This window comes from Halichoerus grypus, chromosome 1, assembly GCF_964656455.1.
Source record: "Halichoerus grypus chromosome 1, mHalGry1.hap1.1, whole genome shotgun sequence".
Lineage (NCBI taxonomy): Eukaryota > Metazoa > Chordata > Mammalia > Carnivora > Phocidae > Halichoerus > Halichoerus grypus.
Genome location: NC_135712.1, coordinates 77,783,890 through 77,797,756, shown reverse-complemented (window position 1 = coordinate 77,797,756; position 13,867 = coordinate 77,783,890). Strand labels below are relative to the sequence as shown.

At 46.9% G+C, this 13,867-nt stretch overlaps 1 protein-coding gene across 4 annotated transcripts in view; it reads left to right on the top strand.

The window, feature by feature from the left end:
* LPP (LIM domain containing preferred translocation partner in lipoma) overlaps positions 1 to 13,867 on the top strand; it is a 654,872-nt gene that overhangs the window by 51,112 nt on the left and 589,893 nt on the right. The gene's annotated exons all lie outside the window — the stretch shown is intronic.

The window sequence follows — 13,867 nt, the reverse complement described above, 5'->3', positions numbered from 1 at the left end:
TCATGGCCACCACGGGGGGATTTATGACCGGGGGGACATCAGGCTTAGTGGCATTTATGGTCTTCTCTCGTTTCAAGATCCCAGAGCCAATGGCTCTCAGTGGACAAGGGGAAGAGAGGCACATGTACATTAGGGAATGCAGGATATGTGGATATGGAAACTGATTTGTGGATATGGAAACTGATCTCCAAATGTGATTTTGCAAAATGGAGGGTAGATATAAACTCTTCTTTCTTGGTTTTCATTCCTATCCCTGTAGTCTGCTTACTCCTTGGTTTTCCAAGTTTCTAGGCCATCCATGGACAGCTATTCTCCATGGAATATTTTTTCTCTCTGCTGGTATGTTCCTGTTGGAGTATTGGAAGGGACTCCGAGCTCCTGACAGGATGACTGTCTTTCTACAGAATCACTAAGTCGCATGTAGTCTTCTCAGTTACAAAAGAGAACCATCCCTTTACCCTCTTCAGACCTGCCTCTGGGACCTCTTGGGAGTACTGCAGTGGCAGGAATTCTGTACTGAGTTCTGGTTCTGACATGTGGTGGAAGGTTCTCTGACCCTGTTTCCCTACCTCATTTAATGGCCCTTTATATTTGTGTGCCTTTCTTAAACATGCAATAAACGAGAAATGCTTGCTGCTTCGCGGATATTTATGGCATGCTTGCAAAAATATAAAGCAAGTAACCAGGATAAATGTGTCATGACTATTCGGACGGACCAAGGAGAAGCTGCTTTTAGTGCATGTAGTTGGACAGTTTTGGGTTACCCACTCGGTTTGTAGATGATAGAATATAAGCTACAAGAGGAGAACTGATTTTTCCAAAATCTTGAGTGGCTGACCTGGGCTTAGGGCTTGGGTGCCCTGGCTCCCTGAGCGGTACTGTTTACTGCTGGAAGATTCCCTGGGGATGAGAACTAGCGTCCTCATGGTGCAGACCAGGAGGTGGGCAGGGATTCTGAAAAAATGGCTCATATGACCTAGAGAAAGCCTTTACAGCCAACAGTAGAATAAGATCACTGTAAAAAATAGAACTGCTGGGAAGACGAAGTATGGATTCCTTTGTCCAGGCAGACCCCTCCTCCCCTGCACTGCCATTTTCCCCAGCATCCCATCTTTCTCCTTTCTCTTCTGCTAATTCCATCTGGAGTCATTTTAGACCAGATCCATTCGTGACTGACTTTACTGGTCCAATTTAGTTATCAGACACCTCTTGGGACCTTCTGATCAACAAATTAAATTGGGCATTCAGCCCTCCTTCTCCCCCCGCCCCCCCCCCCCCCCAGCAACGTTCTCCTGAAAGTCTGGTTTTATTCTGGGTTTTCCTGCCTGGTGTCTGTCCTATGAGTAACTCATGCAAAACTAAGTGCCCAGGAGGATTTTTGGCCCAAGGGAGTCAGGGAATTGTGACCAAGGGTGTGGATTGTTTTAGGGCTCATCCGCCATCAGAAGAACTATGGACTGGCTTCCTGGTGACCTCTTCAGGTACATCTCCCCCAGATACCACCCACCTCCTCTGAATTAATAGATTGACTCCATAAATGTCAGTGTATTCTAGATGGCCCCATTCCTCAGGTGAACTTAAAGCCTTTCAAACCCGTCACTTCCTTGTTTGGGCTGGGGAGCCTTTTTCCTGTAACAGGACAGCCTATGGAGCAGTGGAGACTCTACTTCTTTTGGGGTTAATCATTTACTCCAAGTAAGGAATTATGTCATAAGTGGGGGCATGTTCTTCAAGTGCCAGAGGAGAGAAGGGTGATTTTTCTGACATCCTCTAGCCTGCTTCTCCATATATGGAAATGTTTACCCACCACACTGATCTATTGGAAGAGAAGGAGGTGACTCAGGGTTTAGGAGAAGCAGGATTTGAATTCTTGTTTCCAGAAACAAAGTCGCCCCCGTCCACCCCCCTCCCCACCCCCAGTCCCCTCCATTCCTTTGCCCCTTGTTCTGGAAGCTGAGGAGAGAAAGTATCAGTGCTGTTCCCCTCGGGCCTTGGGACCACCTCTTGCAGTGAGACTCAGGGTGTGTGAGAGGGAGTGAGGGCCAGCGGAGGGCCAGCTGCCTGTGGGGCCCGACTCGCGTGAGTACATCATTATTGACAGAGCGAATGGCGTTTCTGCTTGCAGACCTGGGGCTTGCAGCCCTGAAGGCTTGCACTGCAATGGGACATGTTGCTGGGAGCGCTGGCCACTTTAATTTGGGGTGTAGACAGCTGCTTTCCCAGGGGAGCTCTTCTCACAGTGGGATTTAGAGAGGGACTCTGCCTGAGGGAAAATTCTATTTGTATGTAAAAAAAAAAAAAGAGAGAGATTTCCTCCCACCTGAGGCCTAGCCAGAGTTGGGTAGAAAGGTAATTTGGGAGTGTTGTCATCTGTCTGATTGCTAGGGCTGGAGCCAGAAGTTAGAAGGACGCTTGTGGATACTTGGGGAAGGATAGTTTTAGCTTGAAAAGCAGAGTTATGGTTGGCCTTAAGGGCATAAAAAATATTGCTATATATGCAGCATTTGCATGGCATCCGCAGTTTGGAATAAATTCCTGGCGTGCAGTACGTTGTGAGGGTTGATGGACTGTTAGAGCTGGAAGGAGCCTTAGAGATGATTGGGTTGGTCTGCCTCGGTTTGCAGCAGGATGGTGGGCAGTGGAGGCCCAGGGGGCACAGCTAACTTGCCCTGTGGGTACAGGGCTGATTAGTTGGTATTGGAATCCAGGTCTTTTGCCTCTCGGAGCGTTCCTCCTTCCACTACACTTCAGCTGCCCCCGTAGGCAGAGATGGAGGAGAACATGCCCATTTTGCAGATGAGGAAATTGGGACTCTGGATGCCAGAGCTGCCCACGCTTACTGATCTGATGGGTGAGACTGAGAACTAGCACCTACTTCTCCCAATTCAGACCTCCTTCTATCATGTTCATGGGCTCAGATGCCTGAATTTGTTATTTGTAAAATTTTTCCTTTTTTTTTTCCTTTTTCGTTTTCAGCTTACTTTTGTTCCGCTTCCGGTCTTGTGAATGTTGTTTGTATGTGAGTTGCTGCCTTCTGATCTGCTTTGCTGTCTGTATCTTTCTCTTCCTGAAAGGGGATGATAGCTTGTCCAAGCTGCAGAACTGAGTAGTGGAGGCCCTTATTTCAGTTTCTCCCAGGTGGTGGAAATTATGCACGGGCCTTGAAATAGACTGAGCAGGGCTTTCCATCTTAGCTTCTACCACTGTTCTTGAAGCTGTCAGAATTCTGGAGTGTACTTCACATTGAAAGGTGAGCCCGACTCTGGATTTTATACACACACACACACACACACACACATATACACACAGCACACACACAGACACACACACACACAGACACACACTCAATAGACACAGACACACACACATATACACATACTTCTTTGATACCATGGCACCTTTCAAGAGAGACTAAGAGGGCACCACCCTCTCTTACAGTCTACCAGATATTACATGGCCAGGAGTAGTTCTGTGTAGTCAGTTTGGTTTCTGGCGAACCTGGGGGCCCTTTTCCTCCAGTTTAGGGAAGATGGTGGAGATGTGTCTTGGGGAAGCACCTGCACAGCAATGGCATTAGGTGACGGATCGTAATAGCGCAGGAAAGTGCTCCGAGACGTCTGTCCAGGGCTGAAGGGAGGGCCACCAGCTCCCTAAGCTGCTCTGAAGCACCAGGGAAGCAGGATCTTGCTCGGGACCCCGGGAACCTGCACCCAGCATGTCTCCTGCCCCATGACTATGGTGGGGCTGCTTGTGAACCCTGCTCATCGGATGGGAGGAGGCTGCCTGGAAGCAGGAAGGCTCGGGAGGTTTCCCAGCTGCGGTGGTGACAGACAGGGGCACTAAGAGGTCAGGGCTGGTGGTGGTGCAGGTATGCATGCTGGTACAGTGAAGAAGGAGGACTGACATGAATGGAGGGCTTTCTGGGTGCCAGGCACTGGGCTAAGCACTTGACCTAAATCACGAGTCACTACTACCGCTACCCATGAGTAGGTGCTAGTTTTTTTTTCACTTTATTTTTAATTTTGGTAAATTACGCATAACATTTACCATCCACACATTTTTAAGTGTATCGCTCAGTAGTGTTGAGTGCAGTCACCTCTCCTGCCACCCATTTTCAGAACTCCTTTCATTAAGCAAAACTGAAACTCCATAGCCATTAAACACTTGACTCCCCGTTCCCCCCTGCTGAAGCCCCTGACAACCACCATTCTCCCTTCCGTGTCCGTGAATTTGACCCCTTTGGACACTTCACGTGAAGTGGAACTGTACGTATCGATCCTTTGGCAACTGCCCTATTTCCCTTCGTGTAATGTCTACAAGCTTCGTCCGTGTTGGGGCGTGTGTCAGAATTACATACGTACGCACCACAGTTTGTCAGTCCACTTAGGTACTGTTGTTTACCTCCATTTTCGAGAGGAAGAACCTGAGGCTTTGAGGGGTTGAGTGGCCTAGAGGCACGTAGTCAGTAGTGGAGCTGGGATTTGAACCCAGTACTGTGACGTCAGAGTGCGTGTGATCCGGAGCAAGCAGATACTTGATTTTAGTTGACAAGAGTGTGACAAACCAGGGTGATTCTTAACTGGATGGTGATACCTCCTCACACCTTGCTGTGACATTTCAGTAACCAACTATTCCAAAAGACCGCACATAGGTATTTCCCTCCATTCTCGAGCCACATGTGAAGCCCTCTTCTGGCAAATGGTAGGAGACGGATGGCTCTTCTTGTTTGTAATCCCCGTCCCTTTCCTTCACCTTATTTTTCCATCTCCCCCCCCAGTTTTCCTGCTGGAAAAAAAATCACAAACTGTGCATCTTTGTTAGGTACTTCGATCCCTTATGGAACAAGACAGAATACATAAGTCAGTGACATGATATCAGGTCTTTTTTTATTACTGAGTCTAGGGAATAGCTGGACTGCAGAGCAGTGTCCAGAGACTGCACATGTGATTTTCTGACCTGGCTCTGTTGCTCACTCAGTGTTTAACTTGGGTGATGATGCTTCTTTCTGATCCTCAGTTTTTCCCACCTGGAAGATGGGCTGGTTGTCCACAACAGGGAACATTCTGTGCTGAGCCCACATGAGGCGTTTTACATGATTGATCTCCTTCTATCCTCCCAGTGCTCCGCAGGTGCTGTTATCCCCATTTTACCTGAGAAAAGTCAGGTCTAGAGAAATGGGAAAACTTGCCCAAACTCCTACAGCTCCTGAGTTGCAAGCAGTAGTGATCCACATCTGACTCCAAGGCCCAGAATTTAGCCACAGTGCCGGGTGACTTGCCCTAAGTGATCTGTAAGGTTTCTTTCCTTGGTGGCACGGATTCATCTAATTTTATTAAATGTTTATTGGATTCCCACTTATGTGCTTCATACTGTTCTGGGCACTGAGCCAGCACTGGGTTTGGAGTGAAGAAAAAGACACACAGAACAATGATTCTTTGGAGCTTACATTCTAGTAGGGGTGTGTGGAGGAGGCAGATAATAAATGAACATATAAATAGGAGGGAATTATAAGTAACACTTAGGAGGATTCACACAGGGCACTCAGATGGTGAGTGAACGCAGGAAGGGATCTGGGAGGTGATGTTTAAGCTGAGATCTGAATGGTAAGGAGCCAGCCATGCAAAAGTCAGAGGGGAGGAGCATGCAGAGGGCACTGTCCCAGGCACTGTACCAGGCCGTGGAGTGGGAATGAGTCTGTGCTTGAGGAACAGAAGGAGCCCAGAGTGCTAGGAGGTAGTGGGCTGCAGAGGGAGAATCACCATAGGAGGGCAGAAGGGCTGCTGGGTGTAAGTAAGCTAGAGAAGGGGCTTGACCTGAGTTTAGGGGCGATGGGAAGCATCTGAGTATTTGACAAGCATCATTCTGCCTGCTCTCGGGGAAATGGATTACAAGGAGGGTGGCAAGGTAGAAGCAAGGAAGTTAGGAGGAGACTCTTGCCGGAATCAGGTGAGAGGTGGTGGCAACTTTGATTAGGGCGGTAGAAGTGGGGCCCGAGAGAAGTGACTTGGTTCAGGACATGTTTTGGAGGGATTGTCTACAGGATGTCAAGTGCAGTGTCCTTCAGAGAAATGTCAAGGTCAATGGGCAGGAATCTGGGAGACCCTGATGGAGGTGAAAATGTGCAGTGGGGGGTGCACAGACTTGCAGCTGATTCACACTAAGGAGTCTGCTCCCCGCTTTGGTTTCTAACCTTGAACTTCTGGCTAGGGAACAGAGGGCAGTGGCTTCCTGCCTCTGACTTCCTGGCTGAGAGTTGCTGGAACGCCCCAAAATAAGCCCTACAGAACATGCCGCTTCCTTTGCTCTCCCTGGGTATTTGTATAAAGCATTCTTTCCCACCAAGCCTACGGAACAGAGTGATGTTGACTTTGCGGGCGATATTTAACATATTGTTTTTCCTTGATGTGTCGTCTGCTCCTGCAGGGATTCCTGCCTCCTGTAGATTCCCTGGTCAGGAGCCTTCAACCACCCTGTAAGATCGGTCTGGAAGGCTCAGTGGGAGCCCAGTAGAGCTGGGGTTTCAAGGCCCCACCTTGGCTTGAGGACCCTGGTCCAAGGGCACCTCCCAAACCTCCTCTTTCATTGACATTTGATTTCACACTTTCTGGCCCTGGCCTCCCCCTTTGTAATTCCTTTTAATGGGCTAGACTTTACTGTAAATCCCCCATTTCTCAGTGGCGTGGAGAAACCGGTCTCATAAAAGTTAGATGATTTAGGGGCACCTGGATGGCTCAGTTGGTTGGGCATCCGACTCTTGGTTTTGGCTCAGGTCATGATCTCACAGTTGTGGGATCGATCCCCATGTTGGGCTCCACGCTTAGTGCGGAGTCTGCTTCACCTTCTCTCTCCCTCTCTCCCTACCTCTCTGCCTCTTCCTCCTCCCCGCCCCGCACATGTGTTTTCTCTCTCTCTCAAAACAAATAATAAATAAAGTCGTAAAAAAAAAAAGAAGTTAGATGATTTGGTCAATGTGAGGTTGTATCTGAGTCAGGCTGGGAATCAAGATTCCTGACCAAGCCTTGTGCCCTCTGACCACCAGGCCAAAGTGACCCCGCATGAGACCTCGTGCCCCTGGGTGCTTCATGGCATTCTTATACTGCACTGGGCCCTGAGCCTGGTGATGCTCAGAGATCATAATCTAAATAACCTCTGAAATTCACTCCTGGGGCTTCTTCTGGACACACTTCTCTTCAAATGGTTTGCAGTCTGTATTACCAGGTTTTTTTTTTTTTTTTTTTTTGAATAAAAACTCTTGAACATTATCTCTTAAAAACAGTGTTTTGTTTTTGCTCTTTTGAATTTCCTTTAAAATTTCTTTCATATTACCCATTCATTTAGTCAGCAAACATTTATTGAGTTCTTACTGTATGCCAGGCATTGTGCTAGGTGCTGGGGATTGATTCAAAGATAATTTGGAGGCGTATGGAAGGGGAGTGGATAATTACAGCACCGTGAGATAAGTGCTATAATAGGGGGATATATAAAGAGCTAGAAATAGCACTGTGAATAACATCTCGGAACAAATTGCCTTCTTTTTTCCTTTTGGATTATTCCCTTATGTATATTGCCCAAAGTGGGATTACTGGGTCATTTAAAAGATGAAAACAATTTGGCACAAAAAGATGTAATGACTTGCCTGGGAGAATACAGATCAATTTTCAACAGGGGGAGAATTGTTGACAACTCCAGATTTAGACACTTCACCGGGAGGATTGCGCCGTTTTTATACCACCCCTCTCATCATGGTGGCTTTTAGGGGGAGTACCTATTCTCAACCTGTCAGGCTGCATGTAGAAACACATATCCTTATATTTAATCTCACACATTAATTGTTAATTTTCACAAGAGCCTAGCTATATAAGTATGATTGTTTCCATTTTACAAATGAAGAAATTTAACTTCATTAAAAGGAAGTGACTTGCCCAGGGTTCTGTAGTTAATTCGTGGGGAATTCAAGAAACAAATGTAGGTTTTTTTTGATTCTAGGACTCTGGTCCTGTTCTCCATGTTCTTTTCACCAGGTGGGGTACTTGAGCTCCAGCTAGGGCCTGGAATTCATGTAATGAGCTGTAGGGACTCTTCTCAAGAAGGTCGGAATCTACCAAAGAGGTATAGAAGTTCTGACCTTCAAAAGGTCCAGTGATCCTCTGTGCATCAATCGGAAGGGACCTAAAGATCCATTATTCCTGACCCTATCCCAGATCGTGGAAGGTTAGTGCGTTGCCTGAGCACTGAAGCACAGAATCCCAAGTAGGGCCGAAACCACGCCGCAGTTCTGTTTTGAAACATTTATTATTTTCCTAGTATATTCAGCTGTATGTCCCTGACTGTAAATTTATTGATTTTGCCATTGAGGAGTAAAAACTCCCACCCTGGTACCCAGCTCATCATAGCCAGACAGTAATGCCTTCCACTCTGAGCTTCCTTGAGGCTTTGGCTCACTCGTCCCTAAGAGAGCCGCGTTCCCTGCCATTTTCCAGAAATACCCTGCTTTTTCTCATCTTCATGCTTTAGCTCATGCTGTTCCCTTAGCCTAAGGTGACCTCTCCGATCTTCCTCCAGAGAACTTCTGTTCCTCCTATGCACTTCTGCACAGAGGCCACCTTCTGATGGACGTGACCCCTGATCACCATCTACTCTCCACCATCCACACTGCCCCACACTAGAAAGGATCTCTCTGGTAACTCATGCCGTGGTGGGCTGTGGGGCAATAGAGTATAACTCTGTGGTGCTTATGAGCATGGGATCTTCATTCAGATCTTGGCCATGACACTGCTAGAGGTGTGATCCATCAGGTCAGTTAATCTGCTTGAGCCTGAGGCTCCTCATCTGTCAAATGGCTATAAATAGTCACAATAAGTCACAGCGTTGTGAGGATTTATACCATTATCTGTGCTGCTTCTATGGTTATGCACCATCTCCTACTTTATGTCTTGACTCTCCTTTCTAGACTGGGAGCTCCTTTAAGGGCTGGAAGGGAAAAACATCTTGCCTGTGCCTTTAACAAATGGGACCTGCCACAAAGGCTCCTTTAAGGGAAAGATTCCAAAGGACCTAACTGTTGACGTCAGTGCAGGCTCATTACTAGTTGGAAGCCCCAGTCACATGGTGCCAGGCCTGGACGGGAGCTTTGGGCACACACAGCGTGTGCTGGATAGGCCTCTGGCTCCCGCTTGGTAACAGGAAAGAGGCTGGACCCTGTGTGCCCCCTGTGTTCTGATTCACCAAGTTGGGTAGTGCTGGCATTTCGCTGAAGGCAGAGTGGAAATCCTGCTTGGAACATGAGACTTAGTTTCTTTTCTGGGTCTTTCATGGACGGGAGTTGCAGATTAGAGGAGAAGGTCAATGGAGGTGTGGGTTTGGGGCACCTCTGAGAGCTACCTCCTCCTCTGACTTCTCTGTGAGTGGGGCCGCGGAGAAGGGGTCCCTTTGGAGGGGGAAGCTGCCCTTTAGACACCCCCTACCCTCGCTGTGCTTAGAAACTGACCGTGGAAGGGGATTCCGTTCTTAAAGGGGGAGCTCTGCCATTTAACTTTCTCTTGAATCATTTCCCAAAATGTAGTACCCATGAGTCTCAAGCTCCAAGTGTTTTAGCCTGGCACACTAGGTCGTTCATGTCTTGGCCGCAACATTACTTTCCAGCCTCGTCTCCCACCACATCCCTCCACGTACTCTGCCACTGGCCTCACCAGATTAGTCACTTTCCCTAAGAACACCCTGAACTCTTCTTGCGGCCCTTAGCACATCATGTTCCCTGGGCCTATTTTCCTCCTCCTCACTCATGGAAACCCTCTTGGGTGTTCAGGCTCGGTTCAGAAGTCATCATCTGCAGAGTTCTTCCAGACCCTCAGCATGACAGTGCGTGTACATGTGCTTTGCACACTTTTCATTCTGTCTTACGTATTTGAGCGTGTCCCCGGTGAGCCTAGGAGCTCTTTGAGAGCTCAAGGCAAGTCTGACTCGGCACCTACAGCTGCTAAGTCCATACGCGGTGCCTTATTAAGGACAGGAGGTGCTAGCAAGTGTCTGTTTTGAGCACCTGCGAATGCAGGGCACATGACATCGTGTCAGCTACCAGTTGTGCCAGAGGGGGTGTTGAGAAGCTCGTTCTAGGGTTACCCGCGGTTTGTTTGATCATGAGCCCAGCCATTGGAATTCTGTTGAATTGGCCTGATAGCAGCTCACTGCTAACCCTTTCTCAGGCCTGCTTCCCACATACCCAGCAGATGTCTGCTTAGTGCCGGGGCTCGGAGCTTTTTATTTCACTTAAGAACGTAAAGCAAGGTGGAAGTCAGGGAGGATTCTGCTTCGAATGTGAACATTTTTTAGTTTGAAAGTTCAGGCTTTGTGTGTTTTTTTTTTTAATCCCAGAGCTCCTTAAAATGTAAAAACAAGGGGAGAGTTTTTTAGTCTGTTTCTGCTTCTAGCAGAAGAGCTGTCCATAGCAGAATTGTAACTGCCAAGTAAAAGAATCTGGGTCATGGAGCTTGATTTCGAGGGCTTGGGTTCAAGTCTTGGCTTTACCATTTGTCAGCCCCAAAATCTTGGGCAGTTGCCTGACCTCTCTGACCCTCAGTTTCTTTAGTGGACAATTAGGAAATTGTTCTTATAGGGTTGTTGGAAAGTTTAAATGAGGTTTTGGACATTAAATTGGGATTTTTATTCCTGTTTGATTCATGAATTGGATTTGAAGGCCATTTTTTTCATTAAATTTATTTTTTTTTAGTGCAGTTGACACAAAATGTTACATTAGTTTCAGGTGTATAATATAGTGATTCAACATCTTTATGTGTTATGCAGTGCTCACCAGAAGTGTAGCTACCGTCTGTCAGCATACGTCACTATTACAATATCATTAACGATATTCCCTATGCTGTGCCTTTTATTTTGTGACTTATTCATTCTGTTACTGGAAGCCTATACTTCTATTCCCTTTGGCCCATTGTTGCCCATCCCCCCAGCCCCTCCCCTCTGACAACTATCAGTTTGTTCTCTGTATTTTAGGTCTTATTGAAGGCCATTTTAATTAATTATTTAATTAATTTTATTTTTATTTATTTATTTTTAAGATTTTATTTATTTATTTGACAGAGAGAGACACAGCAGAGGGAGTGGGAGAGGGAGAAGCAGGCTTCCCGCTGAGTGGGGAGCCCAGTGCGGGGCTTGATCCCAGGACCCTGGGATCATGACCTGAGCCGAAGGCAGATGCTTAACAACTGAGCCACCCAGGCACCCTGGAGGCCATTTGAAAATAGCAGTTCCAAAAAGTTTGCTTTTGAAGGAAAATGCTTGGATGTGTAAGTTTGCACACATGTGTTTTATTTTATTTTTTTCAATGACAAGTGAATTTTCATACAGCACACTTAGGGAGCATACATAGCTTATAAGCCTCCATTATAGTCCACATAAGTTAGAGCCACAGAATCATAAGCTTTGAGAAATTAAGGAAGCCTTGGAAGACAAGGGACTGACCATTAAGGCGTGCTGCGTGCGGGCTTTGTGCTGTGCGTGCTGGAATTGGAATCCTGGGGCACGATTACTTAGACCCCGATGGGTAGGTGGTATTAGCGCTGTTTTGCAGACCCGGAAGCTTGAGCTCAGGGAGGTTAAATAATCTACACAAATCCTGTATCCAAGCATTCAGCTTCATCCTGTACTCATGGTGGCCTCTAGAATTCCTTTCCCCTTCCAGACGTGACGAGGCCTGCCTTAGCTTCATGGATCCTTTATCCTCTCCCTGCGGGAGCAGCCCCTAGTTCCGGACCAGATAGAGCAGTGGAAATCGGAAATGTGGATGTCCCATAACTTGTTTAATTAATCTGGAAGAGTGTCTTTCCTGTTCCTGCCAAGCACCTGCTCATTTTGAGCTCCTTTGACTACTCATTCGTCAGCCTGTTCTTGTCTCCCGTTCGGAGGGAGATTCGCCATTGCCCGGCTCTGGTTTTGAGGTCAGGAGTGTATTTGAAGAGGACTTCATATTTCCTTTTAAAAAATTGCAGGTGGAAACAAACTGAGGGCTGCAGGAGGGGATGTGGGTGGGGGGACGGGGTAACTGGGGGATGGGCATTAAGGAGGGCACGTGATGTGATGAGCACTGGGCGTTATACACAACTGATAAATTCCTGAACACTACATATGAAACTGATGACATACTACATGTTGGCTAATTGAATTTAAGTTAAAAAAATGGAAAAAAATTACAGGTGGAAAATAAAATTCATTGAGTATTTCCCATCATCTCGTCCAGACATGGGGTGGTGGGAAGAGACAGCACAGGGCGGGGATTCGGAGTCATGGCTGTCATACTGAGTCTGTCACTGACCAGGCAGGGGACTTTGAGCCAAGCCCTCCTTTTCCTGTCAGGACCCCAGTGTCTTCCCCTGCAAAGAGTTGAGGGCATTCCGAGGTGACTCCTAAGATTTTAAAATTCTGCATGTTTTGTTGTGTCAGAACCATCAGTTTCTGCTGAGCTGCCTAATCCTGCAGCTGTTTCTCTGATGCTTTTCAATCTTTAGGTTTAATCTATTCAACAATGTATAATTTTTTAAAGGGAAGCTTTTATAGACACTTCTGAAATATCAGGGTGGGGGGATAAATGGATGTTAAAAAATAGAAAACAACCAATTAAATAGTATATAGCATGTAATTCTCCTTGGAAACTTACCACGAAATTGAGGAGCACTTTAACAACTGGTAATTTAAATTGCATTTGAACTCTGCTAATGGTTTGTTTGCATGGGAACTTCAATCATTTCACAGTGGTTCTTTAGCAAAGCTCCTTGTTCTCTTTATGGAAAAGAAGAAAAAAAAAATTGAGAGAAGTCGGCGATGGAAGAGGAGACCACTGTCATTTGGGTGTGGAGGGAGCCACCAGGTGTGTTAGAGATTGCCCCAGGGTCAAGGTGGAGAGCCTCACCTTCCAGTTCAGAGATCTAGCAAGTCCGACGCCCTCTACTGCTGTTGGAGAAACCGTTCTGATTTCGATCTCCCTCTGCAAGGAGAAACTTAGGTTTCCTGGGGCTTGCAGGGGAGCGGTGTCTTACGAGATTGTGCAGTCCATGGGTCCAGTGTTTGCCTCTGCATACTCCATTCCTCAGCAAGTGTGAAATGATGCCTTTCTCATGTCAATGGAATGGCATTGAGAATTCTCATGTCCTTGAAGACCACTAGGTCTCATTGCTTTGCCGGGCTTGTCTCGATTATGTGCCATTTTCCTGACTTAATTTCTTTTTGCTGTCGGGCTATCCTGACAGCTCTGGACTGGAGCCCGGGACCGTGGCCACCTCCCTTCTGTGGCCCCAGCTTCTCCCTCTGTCAGTCGGAACAGTTGAGGCGGGTCATTTCTTTCTTTCTTTCTTTCTTTTTTTTTTTTTTTTAAGATTTTATTTATTTATTTGACAGAGAGAGACACAGCGAGAGAGGGAACACAAGCAGGGGGAGTGGGAGAGGGAGAAGCAGGCTTCCCGCTGAGCAGGGAGCCCAATGTGGGGCTCGATCCCAGGACCCTGGGACCATGACCTGAGCCGAAGGCAGACGGTTAACGACTGAGCCACCCAGGCGCCCCGAGGCGGGTCCTTTTTAAGGTTCCTCCCAACTTTGAGCAGATCTGAGTGTTTGAGGGCTGAATGAGATAATATACACAAATCAATTTCATGGTTGATTGAATAATGTTTAAAATGACAACAATGAAAATGGGAGTAGTGGTTTTTCTGGTATGTGGGTTCCTCCTGCATATACAAAGCACGCATGTTGTAACAGCCACTGCCTTGGAATACTCGTCTGTTGGAATATGTACTGCATAATCCTTAGCAAAATAGTAATAGGTTTTAATGAAATAAAACCTGTAACGAGGACTTATGTGGAAGCG